The sequence below is a fragment of the Marmota marmota genome, unplaced genomic scaffold (genome assembly GCF_001458135.2).
Source record: "Marmota marmota marmota unplaced genomic scaffold, marMar, whole genome shotgun sequence".
NCBI lineage: Eukaryota > Metazoa > Chordata > Mammalia > Rodentia > Sciuridae > Marmota > Marmota marmota.
In genome coordinates this window covers 24809843-24837432 of record NW_026000101.1, presented here as the reverse complement: position 1 = coordinate 24837432, position 27590 = coordinate 24809843, and the positions used below count along the sequence as shown (strand labels likewise).

General features: G+C 36.7%; 1 long non-coding RNA gene and 1 other non-coding gene across 2 annotated transcripts in view; one reads left to right on the top strand and one right to left on the bottom strand.

Moving 5' to 3' along the window:
- The window catches only part of LOC125610713, a 138441-nt gene that overhangs the window by 106343 nt on the left and 4508 nt on the right, over positions 1-27590 (bottom strand). The gene's annotated exons all lie outside the window — the stretch shown is intronic.
- LOC125610738 lies at positions 18193-18327 on the top strand. The gene has a single exon (XR_007340738.1). It is a non-coding gene; the product is annotated as a small nucleolar RNA SNORA42/SNORA80 family (small nucleolar RNA).

Sequence of the window (27590 nt, the reverse complement as noted above, 5' to 3'; positions counted from 1 at the left end):
CCTCTTCTAATGTTGAGTTGACCTGCATTGCTTGTGGTCCTTTCTTTCCTTGTCTCTTCATACTGTTCGCGTTTCTTTCTGCTTGGTGAAACTGTTGTGCTATTGAATTTCCCCCCTATATATTTATATTGGTCTTGTATAGTTGCAAAGTCTCCCTCGAAGGCACGGGCGGCGGCTCTGCCCCTCTGCGGGCCACTAGGCTTGTTCTGTCGGTGGTCACAGTTCTGCCTACTTTGCAGGCGCAGGCAGCGGCACTGCCCCTCTGCAGGCCTCTGGGCCTGTTCTGCTGGTGGGTCGCAGGTCCGCCTACCTTGCAGGCGCGTGGGGCAGCTCTGCCCCTCCGCGGAATTCTGGGTCTGTTCTGCCGGTGGGTCACAGGTCCGCCTACCTTGAAGGGGGGGAGGGGGCGGCTCTGCCCCTCAGCAGGCCGCTGCGCCTGTTCTGCTGGTGGGTCACAGGCCCGCCTACCTGGCAGGTGTGGTTGGCAGCTCTGCCCCTCCGCGGGCCACTGGGCCTTTTCTGTCGGTGGTCACAGTTCCGCCTGTAGGCACGGGGGGGAGGGGGCGGTTCTGCCTCTCAGCAGGCCGCTGGGCCTGTTCTGTGGGTGGTCACAGTTCCATCTACCTTGCAGGCGGGGGCCAGTCATTTCTTTTTTAAAATGGGAACAATAATATCTGCATGATGGTACTATCAGCAGGAGTTAATGAAATTATTAGAAAAAAGAATAGTGTATGAACTTTAATACTTGCTCAGTAAATATTATTTTCATTAGGTAGGACAATATTCATTCATAAATTACTTATGATCATAAAAAAATTTAAAACTTATTTAAATATCCCACCATAAAGAAAATAAACCGTGTTGTATATCATTATAGATATTTAAAATGTATAAAATATTTTATTTAACATAGAATGATAAAATGCATTATGTAAAAATGAGGATGTGTAACCGATGTGATTCTGCAATCTGTAGTTGGGGTAAAAATGGGAGTTCATAACCCACTTGAATCTAATGTATGAAATATGATATGTCAAGAGCTTTGTAATGTTTTGAACAACCAATAAAAAAAAAGAATGATAAAATGCCATGAAGTATAAGATCATTCTTATATTTACATGAAACTTCAAAACACATTATAGGGCTAAAAGTGTAGCTCAGTGATAGAGCATTTGCCTAATGTGAAAAAACCTGGGTTCAATCCCAGGAGAGGAAAAAGACAGAATGAGTGTAAATACTTAAGAGTGGCCATTTCTCTTTAGTGGAATTATACATGATTTTTTAGTCTTACTTTCTCAGTACTGTAAAATTTTATAAGAAAAAAATATTTACTTTTATAATGAAGAAATTCTTAAATTATAAAAATGAAAGAAAAGAAAAGCATTTGCTTGTCTACAATCTTGTAATTGTTTTTTAATTGCTTCATAGAGCATTTTATTATAAATAGTGCGAAAGTTACCAGAAGTCCAGGTCAAATCTTTAAAATAATTCAGAATTCTCAATTAGTCCAACTCAAATTCATTACATTTATAAAGAATATCTCTCTGAATTCTATTTGGCCCCCTGTTAGTGATTCTACAGTTAAAGAATCTGGTGTAATATTAATAAGAATAAGGTAGAAAAGCCTCCTGAGCAGAAATAAAAGTGTTTTGACACTATAAATTGGATTGGCCATTTAAAATCATATAGCTATGTAGATTACAATGCTATTTAAGACACAGGAATACTGTCTTTTCTACTAACTGCAAAAATATGATAGAATTTGAGAGAATAAAGCAATACGCTTTTGTTATTTCTGAGACAGAGAACAAGAGTGAAAAAACAAAGAAAACTTATTCAAAATCTCAACCAGGATTACAACATATAAGAGCTTATTTTTTTTAATCCATGTAAAATGCTCATTGGATTTATAAGAGTAGTTTAAACACAAATATAGAATTCTGCAAACAAAGAGAATATGCACTCAGTGGAGATAAAGAATATTCTATTCAGAACAGATCCTTATAATCTAATCTGCCATAAGCAGTCACACATCAGAGTATGAATTCACTCTCACCCACTGTCATAGTAAGGCAGAGAAAAAAACAATAGTTGAAGCTCTTCTCCAAAGAAAACATCAGAGACAAATATGAAAATAACTAATTTGGGAGATGTTTTCACAACAACTCCAAAGTTTAGCTCCTGAGTTTGTTGCTTTCTATCATTTATCATAAAATCTTCCTAAGGAAATAATTTAAGAATTTAAAAATCAACAATAGTAAAAAAATAAAAATAAAAAAAACCCAACTAAAAAACTGTAGCACACTATAGGCAACAAGAAAGCCAAATTTATAAATTCCTATTTATTCACTCATTCTTATTCTCATACTACCTCCATCTATTAACCTCTTTTCACTACATGTATCAATAGTGGATGGCCTAACAACAGAACCTTCATGAAATTCTGGTCATGTATTCTGAACAAGAGGCAAAAAATTCCACCTCTCTATTTCTTCCAGAACTTTTATATTTAGTGACATATGGCCCAGATACATTGCCTTCCCATGACAAAGTTAGTTGATTAAGGATCACAGTGGAGTTAAAGATTTGCTCAGAAGCATCCTCAACCTAAAAGAGCAGTATAGCAAACAGATGTTGTGCTCATGATTCCCACAGGAGAACCATAAAGGAGGGAGAGTGAGGAGTGCAGCCAAAGCCCTGAACTGAGAAGATATCTCCTGCTTGGAATTCTACACATTGCACTGTCAACTCATATCATTTTTTTTTTCCCAGTGAAAACAAGTAGGTCTGATCAGTGTTTAGGTGAGTGTAGCCATAGGGAACTCTTCTATTTCTAAAATTGTACTTCTCTCTTTTGCTCATGGCAATCAACAGGGCCAAAGAATTCTGGGTTTTATTAAAGTTGTAAGGAATCTTGTAAATCACATAGTCATAAATCATATTTAAAGATGATAAAAGAATAAATGATGTGTCCACATCTATAGAGTCAGAGCTAGAAGATGACCAGATATAAACTTTACACATTGTTTTAACATTTAACAATATTTCTCTTATCCCAGCAATTGGATTCAAAGTTCTTCGAGGTTAGGTTATAAAAAAAAATACTTTTAGACAACTTAAGCTAGTAGAAGAATATTATTCAAAAACTGGGCAATCAATAAATCATTCTATTAAAGGTTGAATAAAAGAATAAATGTCTTTCTCTACATAGCTAAATAGCACCTTGTCTATGTATTGTATAATATATTCTAAAAGGACAGAATTAATAAAAATAAAGCAAGAAATTCTGAAGTTTAAGATAAGGTTTTATAGGAAAAAAGAACCACTAAAATATCAAATGTCATTTTTATCCTCAAGTCAGGAATATAGTAGAGGAAATACTAACTATGTATTCACAATTTTCAGTGGCCCTTACTCTTTATCAAATATAGAAATGGTTATTCAAAACTAAAATTCCTCTTACATGCATAGGTACGTACACACACACACACACACACACACACACACTAAGTTTTACCATTATAAGAGGTCAAAGGATTCAAACACAATTTGAGGAAACCAAGTAGTTCCTGAGTATAAGAAAAATCCATGAATGTAACACACTCCACTATTGTCATCTATGTAAGAAATAAATTTAAAAAAAGAAAAAAGAAAAATCCACAATTCCAAGAAAGTCAATGGCCCGTGTATACACAAAATATTCTATATAATGGAGTATTCTGCAAGTAACCTGGAACATCCATTTGTAGTCAGCACATGATAAATCAGGGGTCATTGAATCCATAATATTTTCATTTTAATAAGTCTCTTCACTTCTAGTTGAGTAAATAATATTTGTCAATAAAAGTAAGACAAATAAAGATTTCTGAATTTATATAAATTATTTATATAATCTATACTCAATAGATTTAGGACTGATGAATTCTCCAGTAAGAAATGTTTATTGGAGCTGATTAGTTGGAATCATGGCCATCCAAAAAGCTAAAGTAGCTCTAACCCAGAATTGAAATGTAAGCCCATCATTGGTATCCATGTGTAGGAATACAATTGAACCTAATAATTATTTCTCCATTCTCAGGATTAGATCAATGATATTCATTGATTCTAACTTTTCCCAACAAAGAAGTATATCAATAGTAAAGATAACTGGTGTACAAAATTTACTTAGGATTAACACCAAAATTCATTTTTAATATTTCTTGAACATATTTTAAAATATGCTTTAAATATAGGTATTAGGCTTCAAAAACAAATAAACAAAAATCCAAATAATCCTGTGTAGTAATATAAATCCATGTCTTTGTGTTTTATCCTCAGTGAAATCATTACATCTCATGCCTACAACTCCCTCTTCTTCCTACTATTAACTCAGTCACCTGGTTCAGAAATAGGGAAGTCACCCTAGCTATTACTTCTCTTTCATACAATTCCTCATTCTGCCCAATTGCTAGTGTTTATCTGCTCTGTATCTAAATCCACTCAGAAGCTGTTTCCTGAGCAGGACTCTGTCTATATTACTGCCGCTGCTATTCTAATCGACCCTCTCTTTATCTTTCCAAGATTATTGCAGTATTTCACAAGTCTTCTCTAAGATACATGCCCCCATGGACCTCCCCTCTTTCAAAATGCTTTCCTGGTTGACTTACTTCTTTTGTAAAATCCTCCAGAACCTTAAAATCCTTGACCTACATGGTAGATTCCAAACTTCCTAGGATGACATATAACATTTCCTCATTGTTGACCTCTATCTAAATCACAGTTACATCTCTTGTTACCCTCCTACCTATTCCTTAAGATTAATAATCTAAAGACTAGGGCAGTAGCTCAGTGGTGAGGCCCTCAGTTCAATTCCCAGCACTGCAAAAACAAAGAATCTCTATGTGGAATCTTCTGTCTGTTCTCTTCCACCCTCCAGAATTGGAGGCAACTATATTCTCCTTTTGTATCCATGGAAATTGGTAATACCCTAGATGCAACTACTCACAACTCTATCAATACTGTCACAGAGTATTTTCAATGGCCAATTACCTTTGTCCTCTGAAACAGGAGTGGCAGATGAATTTTGTTTCTATTGTGTGTTCATTGTAATTAATGTTCAGAGATTTCCTAGAATCACTGTTGAGAAAGAATTGTTGAAAAACATATGGGAGCTTCATCCGTGTAATGTCTACTACTAGAAGTAGGAGAGGGAAGAATGGTGTTTGAACAAGCTATTTGTCAACCTTGCACTGGACTGGGAGTCCTTGAAGGCAAGGAAATGTGTTCTTTTTTTTTTTTTTTTTTTCATTTCAATACCTAGCACAGTGTCTGACGTAAAAGTTTATTGAAAACAGCAACAGCAAGAACAGCCCATTATAGTCAGCAAGTCCACATACAGGAATTTATACTCATTCTTTTCTAGTCCTATGAAGTTAAGCATGCAGTACTTTAATGTAATTTGTATGACTCAGTTTTCAAGAGGAGATATTAATGTGGGTAGAGCAGCAAGGGACTGAGTCAGAGTGACACCTAAGGCATTTGAAATACAACAATTATTCCCAGGGGTATATAAAAGTTTCCTTGGACAATTATTTGACCCTGCTTAAGCTCAATTTCCTCATCAGAAACAAAGGGATAATGAAATCTGCCTTGCAAAGTTGTTATACGGAATAGAAATAAAAAGCATCATTACATAGTGGGCCCTCCATAAATGATAACTATTAGTTTGTGCTATTTTGGTTCACAGCAAATTTCCATGGGGAGAAACACACTTTTTAGAATCCAAGGAGATAATTTTAGTCCCCTTTAAAAGGCATTTTTCTGCTCAGTTATGCAGGTTGTTTTGTTAGTAACATAGAATCAGTGAATATCAATTATACTTATTATGCCTTTATTTTGCGATTGCCCTAGCCCTGATCTCATATTGCACAGCAGCCTCAAGGATGTTTATTATCATTACTTTCAAGAGTCAATGAATAATTGATATCAATGAAACACTTTGCTTTTGTGAGCTATTTTTCATCTATGGATTTTGTAGGGTTAATCTGTTTAGCTCTTTTTGCATTTCACATTAAAGCTCAAATTTAAAAGCTCCAAAGGAATTCTAAAACATTGCAAGAATTTTCCAGAATTATTCAAAGGATTCTTTGAATCCTATGTTATCAAGAATGTCTTTATGATGTTTCTGGCTAAACAGAAATATCATTATGTTTTGTGACCAAACAACTTGGGAACATTTACAAATGTACATAAAAGAGTTTAGGAGTTAACTTGTACAGGATAGAATAAAAAAAAAAAAAAAACTAGTAGTAATCAAAACTACACAGTAGAACCTGGTACATGCCATTCAGCCACTGTCATCTACTAGGTTCTAATTTGAATTCTCATTTAATTTTATCCTATTAGATGGGCATTATAATCTTTTAATAAGAAACTACAAGGTTACAAAAATTAAGTCACAATGTCTCACACCATCTTATAGAAAAAGAGATAAGAAGATGGTGCCGGGATTTAAATGCTAATATTAAAATCAACAGTGAATATGGCAACGACCACTATCATTTGATGCCTAACATGTCTCATAAACTACAAATCCATAGATTCTTGGGTGACAGAGTCAAGATTGAAACTGACATTCCTCTGATTTCAAAGCTGACATTTCTCATAACATTCACTTTCCTACACAAGCAGATGAGTTTGAAATTCTGAAGCCCCTTTACCATTCAGGGCTAAGCCTTCATATGCAAGGACTTTCCAGCTTCCCCCAGGCGGTGTCTAAGACATTCCAGGGTTGCCACTGCAGTACCTTCTGTATTTTTCTTTTCCATAGAGATATTGGATGACCTTTATGCCACATCAGAGAAAATGCAAGCAAATCTTTTGAGGTTGTGTTTTGATTTATGCAAACAAACAAGTACAATGCCAGACAATCCGACATAGAGAGAGGCTTGTAATTAATGAAGCCACAGACTCAAAATTTGTTTCACAATGGACACAACTCAAAATCATTGTCATCACGTAATCATGTCTGAACAAGAAGTAGATGAATCATAGCTTTACAAAATCAATGCCCTCTCCAGTTAATGAGAGTCTACAATATTGTCATTATTTCTATGACTTTTATCATTAGGTACTTAAGAAGTACTTTCTTAGTAGTTTCCTATACCGTCCCTATCCCACCACCAAAAAAATCCTTCAATAGATTTGCTTTTATTTATTTCCATCCTAAATATTAGGAAAACACAGACCCACTGCTGATTTGGACCAAATATCTTTTCTCTGTTAAAAATGTTTTTCTTCTAAGTGACAAAAAGATAATAAACAGGGACAAATGACATCAAAGTATTGCCACACGGATGGGCAAGTCATGGAGAAAGCTTTTCTGCATTGTGAGAGATGACCTCAAGAGCAAGTACTATAGATCAGAGACTGACTGAGAAATTATGTACTCATGAGGTAATCAGTAGTAAGTTAAGTAACTGTGCATCTAATAGAAGCAGCTGCTTTGTGATTCAGCAATCTGAAAATCAATGAGCCTTGTGTGGAAATGTTCCATAAACAAGAGCAAAAGTCTGAGTAAATGTAAACAGTATAATGCAACTTCCCTAAAATTGTGACCACCTTTCCCAGCTTCCAGTTCCTTCCACAGTTCTTTTGAAAGAGCTGTGACTATCTAACTGGACATCTTTTTGCCAAAATACAAGAGTTTTATTTCTTCTCTTTCACTTTTAAATGTCCAGGTCAAAAGTAGACTTTCAGGAGAAGATTCTGAAAAATAATAATGTAATACTTGTTTCTTTAAATATGTAATAAACCTAACAATAACACATTTGGGTTCCAAAAATAACAACATCAATAGCAACGGAAAATGGTTTTCCTATTTCCTTAGCCCTTGTGGTCTTAATGGAGAGATAAAGGTTTATTATTTGATATAAGGACTCAGACTTTCTTGTGTTAATATTATTTCCTCTAAATTAATCTCCACAAAGATCACATGCTGAGGTTTTTTTTTTTTTAATGGTAAACAGCACACAGTGTTTACCATGAACACATTTAAAGCAAGCAAAAGATCTTTTGCAACAGACAAAGCAATAATCACTACATTGTCAGCCTCCCATTCCTAAAGCCATGGATCTATTCTTCAATTTCAGAAAAAGGTAAAATTTACTGTGTGTGTGTGGGGGGGAGGGGGGAAATCGAATCATAAAATAAATATTTTCCTTTTGTTCTTTTCCAAATTTTATGCAATATCCATTGTTACTAAGATCAAAATTAACTAGAAAGAGTTCATCACCTCTCATGGCCATTTTAAGGAATCAGATTAGCAGGCCCATAAGGCACTATCTAAACTGCTATCCGACTAAAGAAGGCTATAATTACTGAGTACTGAGATATATTTCATGAAAATTTATCCATGTAAGTAGCTATATGCATTGGGTGAGATTATGATACCATATTATGTAATTCAAGTGGTTACCAAATGCTTCTGTCCACCTTTGTGAATCTGGTTTATATCCAACCAAAGATTTCAAAGTAGTTTCGTCAGGGAAAGGTCCACAGAAATTGGTATTGGTAATACAGAGGCTATCTGAGGAAAGAACAAGTACCTCATCCATCTCTGCTGCAATCTGCAGGACTCAGAGAAAAAGTCTAATTGGAGGCCTACCAACACTTGTCTAACTATTCATTAGATATGTAACTACAACTACTCATAATTCTAGTATTCAGTGTCCATCTATTTGTCAGGGTTCAGGACTAATACATAATTAAAATATTGTATGTTTCTCACAAATATTAATAACAGAACTTACAGCAAAGATGGAATGTTCTGAGACTGTGTCATCTAGTACCATCGCTGCTCACCATATGCAGTTATTGAGCACCTGAAATGTGGCTAGTATAATCAAGGAGGTAAATTTTAATGTTCTTTATTTTTAATTAATTCTAATATCCACCTGTATCAGACAGTGAGATCCAGACCTATGATAATGATCCTCAGCCTCTGTATACAGTGTTGTTCATGTTGTACTAATTTATGAGAATCTCTGAAAACATGCTTCAGAACAAGAAGATAAGCAGAAAAAATGGATATTCATTATTTCTGGGAAAGTTATTTCATTATGCAAGATATTTTGCATTCTTACTGGCAGAGGAAGACTTGACACAACCATTGATTTTTTTTTTCTTTTAACTATGAAAGTGCTCCTCCTATTGCTCAAACTCTTCCCACTGTGAAGTGGGGTCCATCTGGAACAGAAGCAGCAGCCTGACACACAGACATTTACTGCATTTAGAATCAGTCACTTTTATGGGAAGAAGATGGGGGAAAGCCTTATGCTGGGGCCTGAATGGTACTAAATGAGATTAACTGCTTGGGATTAGCTCTAGATCCAAAATAACAGATGTGCCCTTGTACCTCTCAATAAGGGGAGCATAAGAGGGGGGGGGGAGAGAAAGATAGAAATAGGGGGGGAGAGAGAGAGAGAAAGGGAAAGAGAAACACAGAAAATCATAAGAGGCCTTTCTAAAATGTGGGACTTCTAGTGGGTCCTGTTTGCCTAAGTTGTACTGGCAGAGGTCCCATGCAGGAAAAAGAAAAGAAAATTTTGGCTTAATAAGTATATGTTGTATAAAATTAGCTTAGGAAGATATTTCTTATTCAGAACAAAATGGAAAAAAAATTAAGTTTTACAGACACATGACAAATTACCAATGTAAAAAGCAGCAGGTAAGTACTACTTTTTACTCTTTCCCACCTCACAAATAATGCCACATCCATTCTTGTGGCTGATGCAATCAGTATAAATCCTGTCCTGTATGTGTTTGTGTATAAGCATGATTTGAAAAGAAAATACCATATAGTTTACAGAACTATCAATAAAAAGAGAAGAAATGGAAGGAAAGTAGGGCAAGCCATCAATTAGAAATTTAGAAGGTCAAATCATAGAACCAAAACATCCTGCTAAACTCTAGCTTTGATCACTCTCTTTGGTCCAGTGAGAGGTACTCAACTGTGTTAAGTACAGGTAAGCATTTGTAAGTGGTTTCTTTGGTCAGTGTTGCCACATATGAATGTAACCATATTTCCCAATTTCTGTTCAGTTTTTGTTCTCATATCCAGAATTCTCACATTGTGTGGAAAGTTCAAAGTGGTCTGATCTATTGTTGACAACCCCTAAAATGTCCTCAGCCCTGCTTCAGAAGGAGCCAATCTGTATTCAGAGAGGAAGTACAGAACAGGTGGAGTCATCATGTCCTTCAATGAGGGAAGCCCACAGTGTAGTCTTCAGAAAGGAGAAACTCACAGGGAGGATCTCAGAAACCTGCCTAATGCCAGCCATGTAATGCATAAGTGGCAGAATTAGGACTGCGTCCCACTCTGGATTCAGAGCCTCTGATCTTAACTCTGTTCTAAATCACTTCCTAGCAAGATAGGTGTCAAATACTTTGTGGGAGGTAGAAGGGAGGACTGGAGGAAATAAAAGCAGGGAGGGAAGGAAATCCATAAATGAATAATGTTTTTATATATTTCTAACATACATCATTTCACACTCCAAGACATGAACCTTATTCCTTTTCTAATTTAATTTTTAAGAATTACAAATGAGGGCTGGGGGTGTAGCTAAGTGGTAGAGTGTGTACTTAGTATGTGTGAAGCCCTGGGTTCAACCACCAGCATCACAAAAAGAAAGAAAGAATTGCAAATGAAAAAGAATGAGATCATCTGAATCTTCTGCAACAAGATTTAACATAGAGGCCCTGAGACTGCTGTCTTTAGAAATTGCCTGCTTGCAAACATGGCTGTTGACTAGCATCTGGGAACTTAACTGATAAACATCTCTCTACACTGACATAAAGCTTTCTTTACATGATAAAAGCATCTCACTGTACCTAAATTATAAGTGCAAACAATGTGGCTGCTTTCCTTCTGGAATTTGACATCTTGGAATATGGTAGTTAGAGAGTGCCTTTATGAACAGTCCCCCCAAAACATTGGATGCTGCATCTTGACTATGCTTTAATAGTAGACAACACTTCACACATTGTCACAAGAATTAAATGTATCTGCCAATTAGAGGACTCTTGGAAGCTCACACCTGGTTTCCACCATGTGGGGCCGAAAACTAAGAAGGCGCCTGGCTAAATGCCAGTAGGAGGACACTGAAGTTGTTTTGAAACCTCCCTGATTGGCTTACTTCTCTTCCGTGCTCCTGCACAGCTCGTGCTCCTTAGTTCCTCCTGCTGACTTGACCTTTCTGTTGATTGGTTCCTGCTTTTCCGTGTTTTAAAATGATTGGCTTTTACTTCTTATATAAGTTGTGTGTGCTTCCTCAATAAATGAGATCCTGCTTTGACTGGTCTCCCCCGGTACATCTGATTGTCCTCCAGTGGGGAAGGCTGGGTGGGTGGCTGTCCTATCCTCACCTTTCTTGATCCATCCTGGTTGGGGTGTGCTCTCCTAAGCCTCTCTGCGGGATGGAGTGGATAGAAGAAGCTAAAAACCCCAACACCACCACTCTTTGCCAATTGACCAATATCCTTCATAACTTGCTTTGTATCCTTTCATTATAATGAATCCTACCCATACAGACAACTGGATGCTGAATTCTAAGGGTCTTTTTAGCAAATCACCAAACACAGAAATGATCGTGATGGTCTCCAGCACAAATCTCTTTGAGATGGGAGAGGTTATAAATCAGGAGAAAAAATTAAAAAAAAAATACAATGGCCAAAATGTCCAAGCATCACTGCTACAAAAAGGACGGTGAGTTTAATCAAAACAATTCTTCCATTGGAATAAATAGAAGGATTGAATTTAGAGATAAAACTGTATTCAAAGCTCAACTTTGTCAATTTTGAGGTAAACCATCTTGTGCAAATAACTAAATATCTCAGTGCTTTGTTTTTTACTGTAAACATGAGAATGATGCTATTTTTCAGAATTATTGTGAAGATTAGTTGGAACAACATATGTAAATGACCCTAGATCAGCTGCTACCATAAATAATCACTCAAAAAAGTAAGCAATTATTAATTCTAGGACCATAAAACTATTCAACAAAGCATACCTATTAAAGGACTTGATAATTCATTTAATTTGTTTAAATATGAAATATTTCTATCAGTTTAACCAACCACATCTACTCCCAACACACATACATATTGGTGTGATTTAAAAACAAATATATAAAAAGGAACAAACAAATGCAGATATTTTTCTGTCAGTCCACATAATTATAAGCCAAATAACAACCAACAAACCTGGTAGCTTTTGCACAGATGCCAGCTACAAGGCTTTCACAAAATGAGACTTTAGTATTTTATTAATCATAAGACAGCACTAAATTTACTTCCCACCTGACAGTTTTAAACATGCAGTCAAATGGTGAGTTAATTAAGTGACAGTGTCCACGTTACTCAGGAAGACGAAGCAATAAATGGCTTCTGTGGCAGATTAAATGTCAGAATAAAATTGAGGTGTCTTTGATAAACCACTGGAGAGGTGGCTGCTATTCCCTCCTTTCCTAGAATCTGGACTGCAGCCCCAGAGACAGTAAACACCTGCAGATCCAGCAAGTACTGAAGCACTTTTCAAGAAGTGGAATATTCAACTTGAAAGGCACGGGCAGGATTTTCCAATCAGGCTGAATGCCCTACATTTTGATGACATGAACATTCCAAAAGATGTTCTTCATCTGAAAAATCAAAGGATTTGGATGAGATGGGTCATATTTCATATTCATTTACGGATTGGGCAGGCATCTCAGACTCTTCAGAAATAAAGAAGAGGCTGAGCAAGAAGACTCTACTCTGTCCACAGCCCCAAACTCTACCAGCACCTCTACTCCATCTCATTTAGATGACTTTTCCCAACAAGGAGGAAAGGATGGAAAGGAAAGAGGGAGGAAGGGAAGGAGACAGAGAGAAAGAAATATTGAAATACTCTACTATTTACATTTGCCTGAGTACAGCGTTCCATGGGTTGAGAGACAGAGCCTTCTCTATCCACTCTGCCATGACAATCTTCAACACAATAGTCCCAAGATCTTTCTCAGAGTCAGTGATCCATTCTGAACATGACCATAATTTTGGATAGGGCAAAGACTGATAGGTACAAATAGTAAAATGAGGAGTAAGGGAAGAGAGATGGGAATTAGTTCCCATCTCTCTTGCCTTACTTATTGATTTACTATTCTAGTAGTTACATGGTATATGATATTTCATTTAATTTATTCATTTCAGTTCCCTATAACTCCCATGTTCTTTTCTCCTTATAACAACTTTATACAATGTTTTTACTTTTATTTCACAAATGAACAAACTGAGAGGTTACAAAATTTAAGAAATATGCTAAGGGTCACAGAGTTAAGTGGCAAAATAACATTTAGAATGCTGTGAATCTGTAACTTGACAACCTGAGTTTCTTGTACTTAAAAAATAAAAAACGAGAGGAAGATGCCTTATCCTAGAACAACCTTTCTTTACTTGAAAATGCTAGTGTGTCCAAGAAATAAGACATAAAGACATGCATATGCATAATCCATAGAGAAAAGTTTGGAATATATATTCATATTGGTTATCTCTGAGTAGTAGAATATGGAGAGAAGGAGAAAAACAATTTCACATTTTATTCTATATTTTTATTTTATTTGACTATTTTGTTTTCACAATGTATTATTATGGTACTACTATAATTTAAGAAATCAAAAGAAAATGGAATTTCCTGTTCATAAGAACACATACCTCTGAATTAATTTGGCTAAGAATTTTGTCAAGATTTTGAAACAAATTTCCTTAACAATAAGGTACAAGACTTCCATTGCAACATTCAACTTTATTATTAATCTGCTTAGCTAAATCCTGCCCTGAAGTATTAGCAGAGAATATGGATTACGGATGGATGGAATCCGCTATTTTCATTCACAAATATTAAGCATCTAAGACTCTGCCCCTTCTCTATTCTCAACCTCTCTCTTCTAGGAGGTATGCAGTGTTAGCAGCTTATTAAGCTACCTGTGAATATTTCTGTAACAACTTCTGTCCCCACATCTAGACGTCATATTAAAGAACAGCCTCCTGCTGCCACAGTTTCCTTTAGAAACAAGCATTTCCTCAAAGGGAAGCCTTCCAACCTTTAGTCAAAATTGGGACTCAAAAATACAATTTTTTTTTTCAAAATTAAAACACTGTGGATTATCTCTTACTGCCATACTGGCAATACCTAGTGTATATCTGCATGTGTGATGTATTATCACATTAATCAAAATTTATCACATTTTAGTTCAGTTATGCCTTCCCCTCAAAACTTGATAATAACCCTTTGTTGTTTTAACCATTGGGGGACCAGGAAAACACCATTCAGTGTAATTAACCATTTGCTCAAAAACCATTTAGTTAGTAAACTACAGAACTGAATCTTGCCTCTAGCTCCTCAGACTCAGAATTTCATATTGTATTGCCAAACAATAAGCTAAAGTGATTTCAGATGAAGGAAAAAGGGATCACAAACCATTAAGGTTTCAAAGTTTTCTCATGTTAAAATCATAATGCATTGTTTTTTGCATTATCAAGAAACTGACCTGATAAAAACATGTAATGATAAGATTGTGGTTGTCTTAGTCAATTGTCACTTCTAACAACTTGAATGAAAATCTGATATTGGAAGAAGAATCTGTAAATATTGTCTCCTAGCAAGATACTCTAATCCATAAGTTTCAACATGATGGCTGATCATTATTTGTCATATCTCAAATGTCTTCCTGGCTTAATACAGTTAAAGTAGGCACGGAATTGAACAAACTATAGGGTATCTTTTTCATTAATTTCACAAACATTTAATGAATATGATGTATAGTTCAACCAATGCCTTATGCATTAGGTATACAGAATAAATTGAACATTGCCCATGACCTCAAAGAGCAGACAGTCTAGTGAAGGCAGCTGCCACAAATAGGTGAATTGCCAACTAGTCAGCAGCTCCACACATAGGAATCAATGAGCTTTGTGAATGTGTCAAGCATGCTAATGAAGGTGTGTGCTGTTGGAGAATGAAGAAGAAATGGGAAATCATCCAGGGCAGTGTTTCCAGGAAGACTCTGAGACTAGACAGGTTTTCCAGCAGAGGTGTGGCTCATATTCAGGGTCCTTCCTTGAGCTATATTCTATAATCCTTCTCTTTGATCCCCAGTCTGCAGAAACCACATTGTAGCTGCAGAGATCCAGATAGATAATTTTAACAGTTTTCTAAGCTGCCATATGGTTTGAATTAGGAATCCCTGAAATTGGGGTAGAGGTTAGGTCCATAGGCTTTTTGATCTTACTCCTTAACATATCTATTCCATTTGAATTTTTAGCCTAGTAAGGTAACAGAAACTAGGTCCTTATTTCTATTAAGTTAGCAAAAATCTCCTACCTGGAGTGAGCTAAGTGAGAAATTCTTGCAACTTTTATATCTGAGGCCAGTTTCTAAAATCACATTTATGTTGCATTCTAGAGACATGCAAAGTAATCACTAAAACCTGTGCTCCAAGATTATAGATTCATTGTTTAAGTCCATACAAATAAGGGGAAGCACACTTTTTCAAAGCTATCACACAGATAGCTTGTCAGGACTTGCAGTTGAAGAAGGTAGCCAGAACTCATGTGTTTATAGCTCTTCTCTCCTCCATCCAAAAATCCGATGAAAGGAAACTAGAAAGTATCAAGCTAGAACAAAGAAAACTGGAAAATTAAGGAAAGTTATTTTAACAAAAGAAATATGTCAACAAAACTGAGAGGATGAAAACAAGCAGAGAAAGTTAAGAATCGAAGCATCAGCAAAAAAATTTATGAAATTGGAAGCATGGAAATTTGTGGCCCAATATATTTGAAAGAAAGGCAGATGATACTCCTAAAATGGGGTAAAGAGAGCTAAATTAAATGTCTGTTTAGCCCTTCAGTGGATGAATGGATAGAAAAAATGTAGCATATATACACAATGGAATTTTACTCAGAATAAAATCATGGCATTTGTAGGTAAATGGATGGTGTTGGAGAAGATAATGCTAAGTGAAGTTAGCCAATCCCCAAAAAACAAATGCTGAATGTTTTCTCTGATATAAGGAGGCTGACTCATAGTGGGGCAGGGAGTGGGAGCATGGGAGGAATAGATGAATTCTAGATAGAGAAGAGGGGTGGGAGGGAAAAGGAGGAGGCAGGGAATTAACAAGGATGGTGGAATGTGATGGACATCATTATCCAAAGTGCATATATGAAGACTCGAATTGGGTGTCAACCTACTTTATATACAAACATAGATGTGAAAAATTGTGATACATATGTGTAATAAGAATTGTAATGAAAAAAAAAACAAGTACACGTATAAAGACATGTTGGCGTGAACATACTTTATACAAAGATATGAAAAATTGTGCTCTATATGTGTAATAAGAATTGTAATACATTCCACTGTTGTGTATTTAAAAAAAGAAAATCAATAAAAAAGAGAAGAAAAATAAAAGAGCAGTTAACGATCAGCTGTGCCTACCCTGTGCAATGGGCTTATTATACAGTATCCCTAGCACCATTGAAAGGAACTGGAGGAACTAAACAGTTTAGAGATAAGACCTGTAGTTACTGACATTCAAGGTTCCTATAATAATATGCCCCTTCCTGGTTAGCCTACAGTGAGGCCACCCCAACAAATCTTTTCCATACACATTGAGTATTTCAGCAACTACTTAATAGGTCATTCTTAAATATGAATCAATAGCCAAGGACCAAATATTTGACTAACACCTCTGATACTGAAGACAATGACTACAACAGCCAAATAGGACAAAGAATTTGGAAAAAAAAATAGTTATAATCCAAAGAACAAGAGAGAAAAACTATAATCATTTTATTTGGAGAGATGAGAGATTATCTGCCTCTTTCCAATTGGTAAAGAATTTTATGTTTTCAAAAGTAACTAAGAAAACTTTCAGGAATCAAAAATATAATAAGGTAAGTAAATTTCTTAGGGACATTAGAAGATAATACAGTGAATTCTACCTTTATGAATAACTATAAAGCACCAATTAAGATAAATAAATAAATAAATAAATAATAGCATGAAGGAAGGGGAACATGGGAAGGGAGGGAGATACTGGGGACTGAAATAGAGCAAATTTTATTCCATGCATGTATGTTTATTCCAGAATGAATCCCACTATTATGTGTAAACTACTAAACACATTTTAAGAATATGAATCATTTTTTAAATCACCTCTTAAAAACTACTTGAGGATAGAAGGATCTGTCAAAAAAAAAAAAAAACAGAAATACTTAGAATTCAGAAGAGAGAGAAACAAACACATGAGAGGTGACAAAAATTCTAGACTACTGAAAAAGGAAAGCCCAGGATGATAATAAGTCTGTGGGCACAGTCATTCTTGAGACTCTATGGGAACTAGGAGAAAGACTTACAGAGGAAAAAAAGAAAGTGGCATACTATTTGATGTCTTTGGCCATATTCACTTGGTTTCTATATTCTCATATGGTGTTCAGAGGAAGAACTAGTGAGAGGTATATAAGAAATTAAGCAAATTAGAGGGTCAAGATAATTAACTATGTTTTAAAGCAATTGACTCATAAAATGCCTTAGCTGAGGACAATGCCTGCAGCTTAAAATTCAAGAAACATATTATCAATACAGAAAATCAGAATGCAAATATGAACCTTTTAAATACCTGAATAAGAAATTAATAGTTTCTTGGGAAAAGGGTTGGGAACTGGGAGAGTATGTCAGGGAACTGCCAGATGCACCTTATAGAAGCATTTGATTTTCTAAATTATAAACCTGTTATTACTTTAATTTAAAAAGTCAATCTATAAAGTCCTTCTCAGATAACTCATTTTTCACATGATAGCTACAAATATATTGATGTGTGCCTGTGCTGTGTGGCTCAGCCTATCTCCTTTAGAGAAGGATGTTGGTCTATAAATAATCCCTTTTATTCTAATTATGTTTTCCCTATCTTGCATATATCAAGCAATTTTGTATTACATCATTGTTTATTTTAGTGCAGCTATTAATAACTGCTTGTTTAAAAGGTGAAAATCTGTTGTAAATCCTCCAAATGCCAAGACAAAAAGGGGGCCTGGGCAAATTAGAAGATGTGATCAGTCAAACTCTAGAGCAAGTAAAAGATGTTTAGCAGCTGAGACGCTAGAAATCATGGCATCTATCCTTTCAAAAGTACAATACATATGGCAAGTCTATCCCCCTGGGCCTTTCATAGTGTCCCATGCCAGGGCACACTGTGGTCCCAAACCATTGCCTGGCTTCTGTGTGCTTAGGCTGCTGGTACTGAAATGGGTTGCACAGTGGGGAAAAAAATAAATAAAAAGTATACTTAGTTCTATACCTGACTTTTGACTTATAAGATTCGGTTGTTCAATATTTTTAAGTGTTTACCTACATGACAAGTTCCAAGTTATTCTAGGAGGTTCCAAAATGAGTAAGATTTGTCAAGCCTCAAAATGACATTTAAGGTAGTTTGATGGGAGAAAGCTGTAGTAATGGAATTACTGATGGATAAAATTCCAGGAAAAAAGAAATAATATATTTTTTTTTTATCTTTGGAACATCAGTTTTGTTATGCAATTTGTGAGAAACAAATGTATTAAGAAAGCAGAGAAGAGAGAAAGGTCAGAGGAGAGCAAGGCAGAGGGAAAGTGTCACAGGGGAAACAGTCTCTGGTGTCTCTTGCAAGTGGAGGCAAAGGAGACTCCTGATGTCCAGGTGGATCAAGAGGCACTCCTGGCTAGAACCCATGCAGAGAAGCCTGAGCCAGTTTGCACACGTTGCTCCTACAGTTCTTTGAGTCCATATGACCAATGCCCATACCATGATGTCAGGATCCACAAAATACAGGGTCCTCTGGCTGACCACTGGTTTTATTGTCTCAGCTCTCCATTTCGCTGGAATCACAATGTTTTTGAAAGAACTACAGAAATGTTTGCTTCAGTAGTATGGAGTAAATAAGTATGGAGACTTACATTTACTTGTTTAGAAATTAAAATTTGTACTGTACTTCCATGGACATTTCATGTAAAGTCTAAAAAAAAATACTGTAATAACTTTTAGCTTTGAAAGACTTCAACATATCTACACCCAGGTGTTCAACTCCTTTTTCTTCCAAGTCTGAATTATTGGTATCAAAAGGATGGTAGCACCTAACTCACATTGTGATACTATAACAAAATGTTCTTCTCCCGATGACATTATAGAGCACAGATTAACACCTAAGAGGTTGAGGCAGAGGAAGGATTCAGATTAACTTCCCCATAAGGCCCTCATCAGATTTTTCACTAGAAACTCTGGAAGGAAAAATGCAGTGGATTGATATATTCAGAGTGATAAAGGACAAAATGGGGAAGCCAAGAATCCTAGAACCAGCAAAAGTTTTCTTACCATAGAGGGAAGAAATGTAGGCATTTCCAGATGAGTGGATCCCTTCATGCTGCTGTAACAAAATAACTTAGACTGTGGTTATTTATTAACAGAAATTATTTTTTCTCAGTTCTGTAGATTGGCAAGTTCAAAGTCAAAGCACTTTGCTGATGTAGCCTCATATGATGGAAGAGATAAAAAGGTTGAACTCATTTCCTCAAGCCCTCAAACACCCTGTTTTATTTGGGTTTGGTTTTTTTGTTTGTTTGTTTGTTTGTTTTCCTTTTTTTGGATATAGTGGTGATTGAACCCAGGGCCTGCATACATTTTAGGTAACTGCTCTATCACTGAGGTATATCCCCATCCTTTTTATTTTGAGAGAAGGTCTAACTAATTTCTCAGACTGGGCTTAAATATATGATCCTCTTAACCTCAGTGTCATGAGTATACAGGCTGAGTCATTTATGGTTTGGATATGAGGTGCCCCCAAAAGCCTCTTGTGTTAATGCAGAAATTATTGGATTGTGAGAGCTGTAAACTAATCAGGCCATCCTACTTTCATTGGACTAACTGTAGGCAGGTGGGGCATGGCTGAAAGAGGTGAGTCACTGAGGATATGACCTGTAAGGGTGCTGTTTTACTATGACGCCCCCCCCGCCCTTGATGTGCTGTCTCACCTTGGGCCCAGAGCAAATGGACTTGGCTATCTATTAACCAAGACCTCTTAAATCATGAGCCTGGGTAAAGTTTTAATCCTCTAAGTTGTTCTCATTGGGGGGCTTGGTACAGTGACAAAAATCTAACCGAAGAAGTGGGGTTATTATTGTGACTAACCTGATCATGTGGATCAGAAACCTCAAAGCTGGTTTGCAGGACGAATTTTTATTAGTTTAGAGATGCACACTGGAAAAGCTTTAGAATGTGGTAAACAGAGCTTAATGGGAGATTCTGATAGGAGCTCAAAGAGGAATGACAACAAGAATGCAATCATATTCATGAGGTTTCAGAGAGAAATCAGGACTCTGTATGGAATTGGACTGAAGGCCACTCACATTATGTTCTGGCAAAGAATTTGATTATGTTTTTTCAAGAATTTGATTATATTTTTATTATGTCCCAAGACTCTACGTGAGACTGAACTTTAAAGAGATGGACTAATTAATCTGGTGGTGGAAATTTCAAGGTAGCACAGCATGCAGTCACTAGCATGGATATTGCCAGCCGCTTTTAGCCTGGTTTATTATGAGAATGGGGAGCAGAAAACAGAGATAAGGGATTCTAAAACCTTGAAATTTGGCCAGAGAAGTCTTGTAAAACTGTGGATAAGGAAGATATACTTATTTAAGATATTATAGCACCCAAAGAGATGCTAAGTACTTTGCCTAAACACAATAGAAAAGACAGCTTGAGAGCATCTCAAGAAGATTTAAGACTAATCACACTAAGGGCTCCAGGATAAAGAAGAGAATATTTCCTTGAAAAGAAATTATGGGACATTCTCCTGGCCCAGGGAATGCCTAAAAAGTTGCCTCACCCTGCTGAGGCATAGATGCTCTCAGAGGCCACTTCAGCCTTGATTCCATACACAATGCATGTACTTGTTACAATGTAACTGAGTGAGATGTGGATGGAGATGAACTGGAATGGAATTCTGTATGTTACTGAAGCTACACTGCTATGGGCTAGCATCAGAGTGATTTCCCTTTTCATGTTAAATGGTATGGTGGGAACCACAACCAAATACTTATAGAATATACCCAAAAGAAAAAGGGATGGAAATTCAAATATTTTACTAAAAACATCAACTAAATATGAGAAGATAATCACATAAGGATGTGAAGCACAGTGAATCAACAGCTTCCTCTGCTCTCCTTATAAGGATACAAGTTGCAGTGAAACAACGACTTGCTCTACTCCCTTATGACAGATGTCTGCTGTCTGTCATAAAGGAATAGACCAAGTCGTTGTTTCACTGTATTAGAATGCTATTTCTGAAAAAAAGACCTTATTCGTAGATGTTGGACTAGAACCTAAACATATGTTTAGGAGATATAATTTAACCTATAACACTCTCTATTCCTATTTTTCTGAGAGTTTTTATCCATAGGTGTTGAATTTTGTAATATGATTTTTCCTACATCAATCCATTCAACCCTATGACTTCCTGGGCTTGCCAATAAAGTGCATTATATATTGGGATTTTCATGCCTATATTTATGATGAACTTTGGTCTGTCACTTTTGGGTTTCTTCCATTACTTTATTTTGGCACTGTCTTTTCCAGTTTAACTATGTAGTAATACCAGCTTCATAAAATAAGTCATGAACTATTCCCTGTTCCTTCCATTTCCTGAAATGGCTGTATAGAATTGGTACTAGATCTTCTTTTAAATGTGTGGGAAAATTCTCCCAGTGACATCTATATCTGAAGATGTTTTTGGAGATTTTTAAATTAGGATCATAATTTCCTTAGTGGTCATTGAACCATCTAATGTTTATGTTCTCGTGGTAGTTCATGCATCTCCAAAAATCCATCTATTTCATCTCAATTGTAGTTCGTGTGTTCAAAGTTGTTAGGTTGTACTGATCCATTTTCTGTTACTCTCATGAAATACCTGAGACTAGATACTCAAAGGATTGCCAGATAGACACTTTGAAGGGACTCTAGGTATGATAGAAGTCTTTCATCTGCAGACCCAAATTTCAGTTCATAGATGAATTTCTGAGGTGAAATCTCTTGCCTACATTTAAGACTTTCTGTCTCAGAAACAGTATTAATGTACTGCATCACCATTTCTTTTTTGATACTGAAGTTCTTTCACCACAATGGTGCCTTTTATTCTTCATGTCCATTCATATCTTCCATCATCACTTCAAAAAGCTATAGGACTTCCTTCTCTGACAGTGACTTTCTCTGAAGGTGCTGGTAAGCAGTCATGCCTGCAAATGTAATCTTCAGGTTGGGAAAAGGAGCTTTCTCTGTTTTTGCTCCCTAGAATTCTTATGCTGGAAAATCTGTCCAGAAATTTAGGGTATGTCTTCCCAGGTTCCTCAGGGTGAAAAGGCAATGAAAGGTGCTGGGGTCCTGTCTGTGCTGCATTGCTCTCCTGACAGCTGTGGACTGAGGCAGAGGAAGGATTGGGGGCCCCTGCAGTGGAGCCATGGGGCTGGATGGTGCGGCCACAGCCAGTGCTGCTCCATATTTCCCTGCAGCACCAGGACAGAGAGAGGGCCCTCATTCAGCAAGCCACAATCACAGAGCTCAGGGATCTGGGTAGATTCACCTTCCGTGTTCTGCCTTGCACACCATTAGTCCAGCCCAGCCCAGTCCAATCACTATGGCCCCAGAAGTAACATTTCTGAAGACCAAAACTCTGACTGGAAATTCTCTTTGGTGTTGACATGTGAGTTTTAGTTTTTAGCAAGAATTTTATTTTTGAAAGTAATTTTGAATAGAACTCTTTTATAGGCAACCCACCAATGTGGTGAATGCACTGTTTTGGATCATCCAGGCATTTTAGCTACTCCTTTTATGCTAAGAAGTGTACTATTGGGGATGATAGCTCACATGGGCCACCCTGTTGAGAGTGACATCTTCACAGAAAAATACACACTTTTAATTCTGAAGATGAGATTTTCTTATAGATGACAATCCAGCATACAGAAAGAATATTACTGAATAAATGTTTGATACCATTTCTGTACTGAGACTTACCAAAAATGACATTAAATTTCAAAGAAGTCATTTTGGAGTTCAAGGGGAAAGGGAGCCAACAGCAGATGGCCCATGAACTTCCTATCTAAATAGTGCATTTTGAATCTTATCTGACCACAAGCCAACTCAAAGAATCCCATGACCTACACATCTACACTTTGGGAAGAAGAGCTTTTGTCTTGGTAAAACAGGAACAGGCTCACCCTTTACCCTGCCGGCCTCCAGAGAACTCAATCTAAAAAGCTTATTTTCTATGTGTCAAAAGTCTCATGGTTGCATCTACAAAAAGGACAGTATTTTTCTTTAGAAGAGGGATTCATAATTTCGATCTTGCACATTCTCGTGATGCCAGAGTGGCAGAGTAGTGCCTTCACAAGCAAACATCCTAACTAAATGTATTTGTGAGGTTAAGATAGTCCACAGATATATTATTCTACCTCTGTAAAAAAGCTGGCTCTTCAAAGAGTGGTGGAGGGGTTAATGGATTAATTTCTAAACTTGCTTCTTTTGCCTCTACTTCTAATATACAATCCTGGCACCATAAAACCAGATACACAGTCACTCAAGTGGGTGACATGTGTAATTTAAGTCAAAGGAATTCTGCCTCTTTGCTTACTTTGAATGACTAGGTACCAAAATGCAATGCAGACAGAGAATGGAGACCAAACTTGATCTGTCTGTACAAGGCAACTGTGTCTACAGTGAGATGAGGGATCACTACAGGCAATGAACAGGTGACCTCTATGTTCTGGACAAGAGATCAATGTCAGGTGCAGGAGTCAAAATTGTCTAGCAACAGCATAGCTTCGTGCCAGATAGGCAGGGCTTTCTACAGCTGGCAAGATGAGCCATACATCAGTGAGAAACGCCATGAATAGAAAACAAAGAAACAGACCTCAGTTAACCAAAGAGGAATCTTTACCCTGGCATGTTCACTCAAAAAAGAAAATACTGAAACTATACCTGTGGACATGCCGGGAACAGGCTACCCAGATAACTCTACAAAGTATAAGGAAGCAGTGAGTGCCGTCTGGTTTCTCTGCCAAATCAAAGCAGAAATGGAAACCAGAAACATTTAATGACAGAGTCAGTAAATGGCAAAAAGGAAACACCAGGTAGTTTCCAACCTAAAAGGGAAAGCCCTCTCCTCCCAGAAAAAATCAAACAAATAAAATTGAAGCAAGTAAAGATTCTAATACAAAATAAACAAATATTAAAACGTCAAAACAGCTTCCTTTGCTGGTGGGTTGTATCTGTTAGGATGAAAGCAACCGCAGGACTGGTCTCAGTAACTGACTCTACAGTCATAACTGAAAAAAGAAAAAGGAATATGTAGGGGGTATGGAGCTTAGACTCAGTAAATAAACAAAAAGGGATAATTAGCCCATCGAAATTGTTTGTTGTTGTATTATTTAAATCTTTTTTGGAGCACTGTAGCGGGACGGCATGGTGAGCACAACAAAATGGTTTATCTTTCCCCTACTTAAATCATTTATGTTTTCATCCTACCTGGTGTTGAAAACTGGCAAGAGTTTTTTTATATTGCTTTTCATAGTGAGAGCAAAAGATACATACTTTGTCTTATGACAATAATAAATATTCTAGGGAAAAAAAATGAAGAAGAGGGGAAAGATGGAATTTTATAAATCTTCAATACATGACTATTGACAACTTATATATTTTTTCAGAAACAATATAAAAGTAAACATAAGGATGGCTTCCTAACCAAAAACCCTCTGTATTTCCCAGTTAACATACAAAACAATGCTAAAATGTCTGTATGAAAATTGAATGATAGTCAAACTGAAAATCATTTAATACTCTACTTTATTTGGATCAGCCTTCAGCAAACCAAACACACAAAACTTAAAATAACTCTATGTTCAGCTTAAAAAAAAATCATTACACAAAACCCAATTGAAATCAACTCAAAAGGGCAAATAAATATAATTACATACACACATCCCTCAGAAGTCTTTTTTACCTTTCGTAACTACAGTGAATTCATTTCATTCTATGTACTGGGCACTCTATACTCTTGGAGAATCTGTGGATTTAGGGTGAGTCTGGGCTTAACTGTTCTTGTCATTTCTCTGTATAAATTTCTGCACTTGATGATTTCTTGGTGCTTTCCCTTTATCCCTGTTTCTGTGCCTGTTTTCCTCTTTTCCCCACAGCTACTTAAACTTGACTACTGTCTCCATTCATCAAAGCACTACTCCTATAAGGACAGTGCATGTATGAACTTGCATTGAAGATTTAGATACCAGACAACAGACTAGAACACAAAACAGTAACCACTATAAAAATCAACATCAGATAACACCATCTGAACATTCTTTGGCCAGAATGACCACAGGACCATGGCCAAGAGCCATGCTGTTCACTAAATCTCAGTCTATTATCATGTTGTAGACTCATTATTCAATGACATATCCCCTCTGCCCATCACAAGGCCTAATAAGCCTGCATCTCCTCCTCACAGGAATTTATCATACATAGCATTTTAGCCTTCAAACCCTTTCTCACTACCCCCCAGATGTATCTTTACACACTCCCCTGCAGAATAAGCCTTAGGCGTTTTGATAAGTAAAATGACTGCTTACAACACCTTTCTACTCTTGCAACTAAGATCAAACAGAGCCTCAAAACTAGATTTTGTTTAACTTGGACCATATTAAATGTTTTCAGACTTTTCTCTCCTACTCTTCAGTCAGCTTTTTCATTGCTTTTTCATTTGCAAGAACAATCTCAGGAAAGAAAAAGTTTATCTGGAGCTACAAGTTTCAGAGTGTCAGTCCATAGATGGCCAACTCCATTGCTCTAGGCCCAAATGAGGCAGAACATCAGGACAAAAGGGCATGGCAGAGGAGAACAGCTCAGGAAATGGCATCAGAAAGCGGAGGGAAAGTGCTGCACTGCAGATCAGGGACAATATATAAATTCCAAAGGCACACTCCCAATGACCCATCTCCTCCAATCACATATTATCTGCCTGTAGTCACCACCCAGTTAATCTATTTAAGTAGATTAATGCACTGATTAGGTTAAGGCTCTCATAACCCAAATATTTCACTTCTGAACTTTCTTGAATTGCCTCACACACGAACCTTTGGGGACACCTCATATCTAAACCAAAACACCTGCCAACCGGGAATCATATTTGAAACAATAGTAAATTTCTAGCTATAAGAAGGGTAATTCACATGGAGCCTAGAAAGTCCTTAAGTGCTTGGGGAACTTTGCTGTTCACAGAGTCCATGAAAGTAAGGACAAGAAGACTGAGTACTTACTTTCCATACCATTGTGGGGAGGAGGGAGTAAAGGTGAGAAATAGAGAAATACAGAAAATAGGAGAGGAAAAAAGCCATAAAAAAAAGCCTAAAATCTTGGGAAATTGGTGTTATGAGATAACAAACATTTCAAGATTCACAGCAAATACACAGAAAGAGAATGAAATGAAAGAGACTGCCTTCAGATGCTGCTGCACCAATAAAAGACCATTTGGGTGGATTATTTCTGGAGTTGTAAAGGGGAGCAGGCAGGGGTCATTTGCAAGGACTTTTGCCTCATTGACTTTTGTTTCCTCCAGGGTCCTTTTTGGCTGATCTGTCATCTATGGTTCAGTAGGAGAGGAGTTATTTTCACTTTCTCCCTTTTCGCCTCATGGCTCTCGGCTCTTTAGAATCATGTTGAGCTCAGACAACAGCTGGCTACTGTCAGTTTTGTGTAGGGTTATGAGATACAACACTTCAGTGTTTATTTCAGAGATCTTTTTGAAAACACTTGTGTTTGGCTTCTACCTCTGACTGCCTGGACCTCTATGTTTATTCATTATGAAAAATAAATAAATAAAAGGAAAAGGAAAAAGACGAGACTGTCTGTGACAATAAGAATCCTCTTCAAAAGGCAGGCTGCCCTGTTGAGGGGAAAGAAATTAAGATAATGGAGAGGCTAATGCAGTTGGCGCCCACCCTGTCTGGTGGTCTGGTGTCTGCTGAGGATGTCTGAGTGAAACCATGTCCAGTTTTTCCTAAAGCTTGAGCCCCTCTTCTCTGTGCCTGACTCACAGATTGTCAATGAATTGTCAATAGTTAAACCACTTCCTTTTTGGAAGATTATTCCTTCTAAGTAGTCTAGACAAAATTCCTTCAGAAGTTGTCCTTCGGGCAATGGCTTCCCTTTCCTCTACCTCTCATTATTTCTTTATCTATGGAGAAAACAAGATTTTTATAAAATATCTTTGAGGATGGAATCAGACATGCATGGGTTCAAATTTATAATTCTTTCTGACTCAATCAACTATATAAACAGGGACCTGGGTTCATTTGCAGAGCCTTGTTAACTTTATGTTAAAATCTTCCTTTAAATTTTATTTAATTAATTTACTTATTTACTTAATTTTTGGCCTGTCTGGCCTTTTCATCCAGGCACAGCAGAAAATAAGTTTATATATATATATATATATATATATATATATATA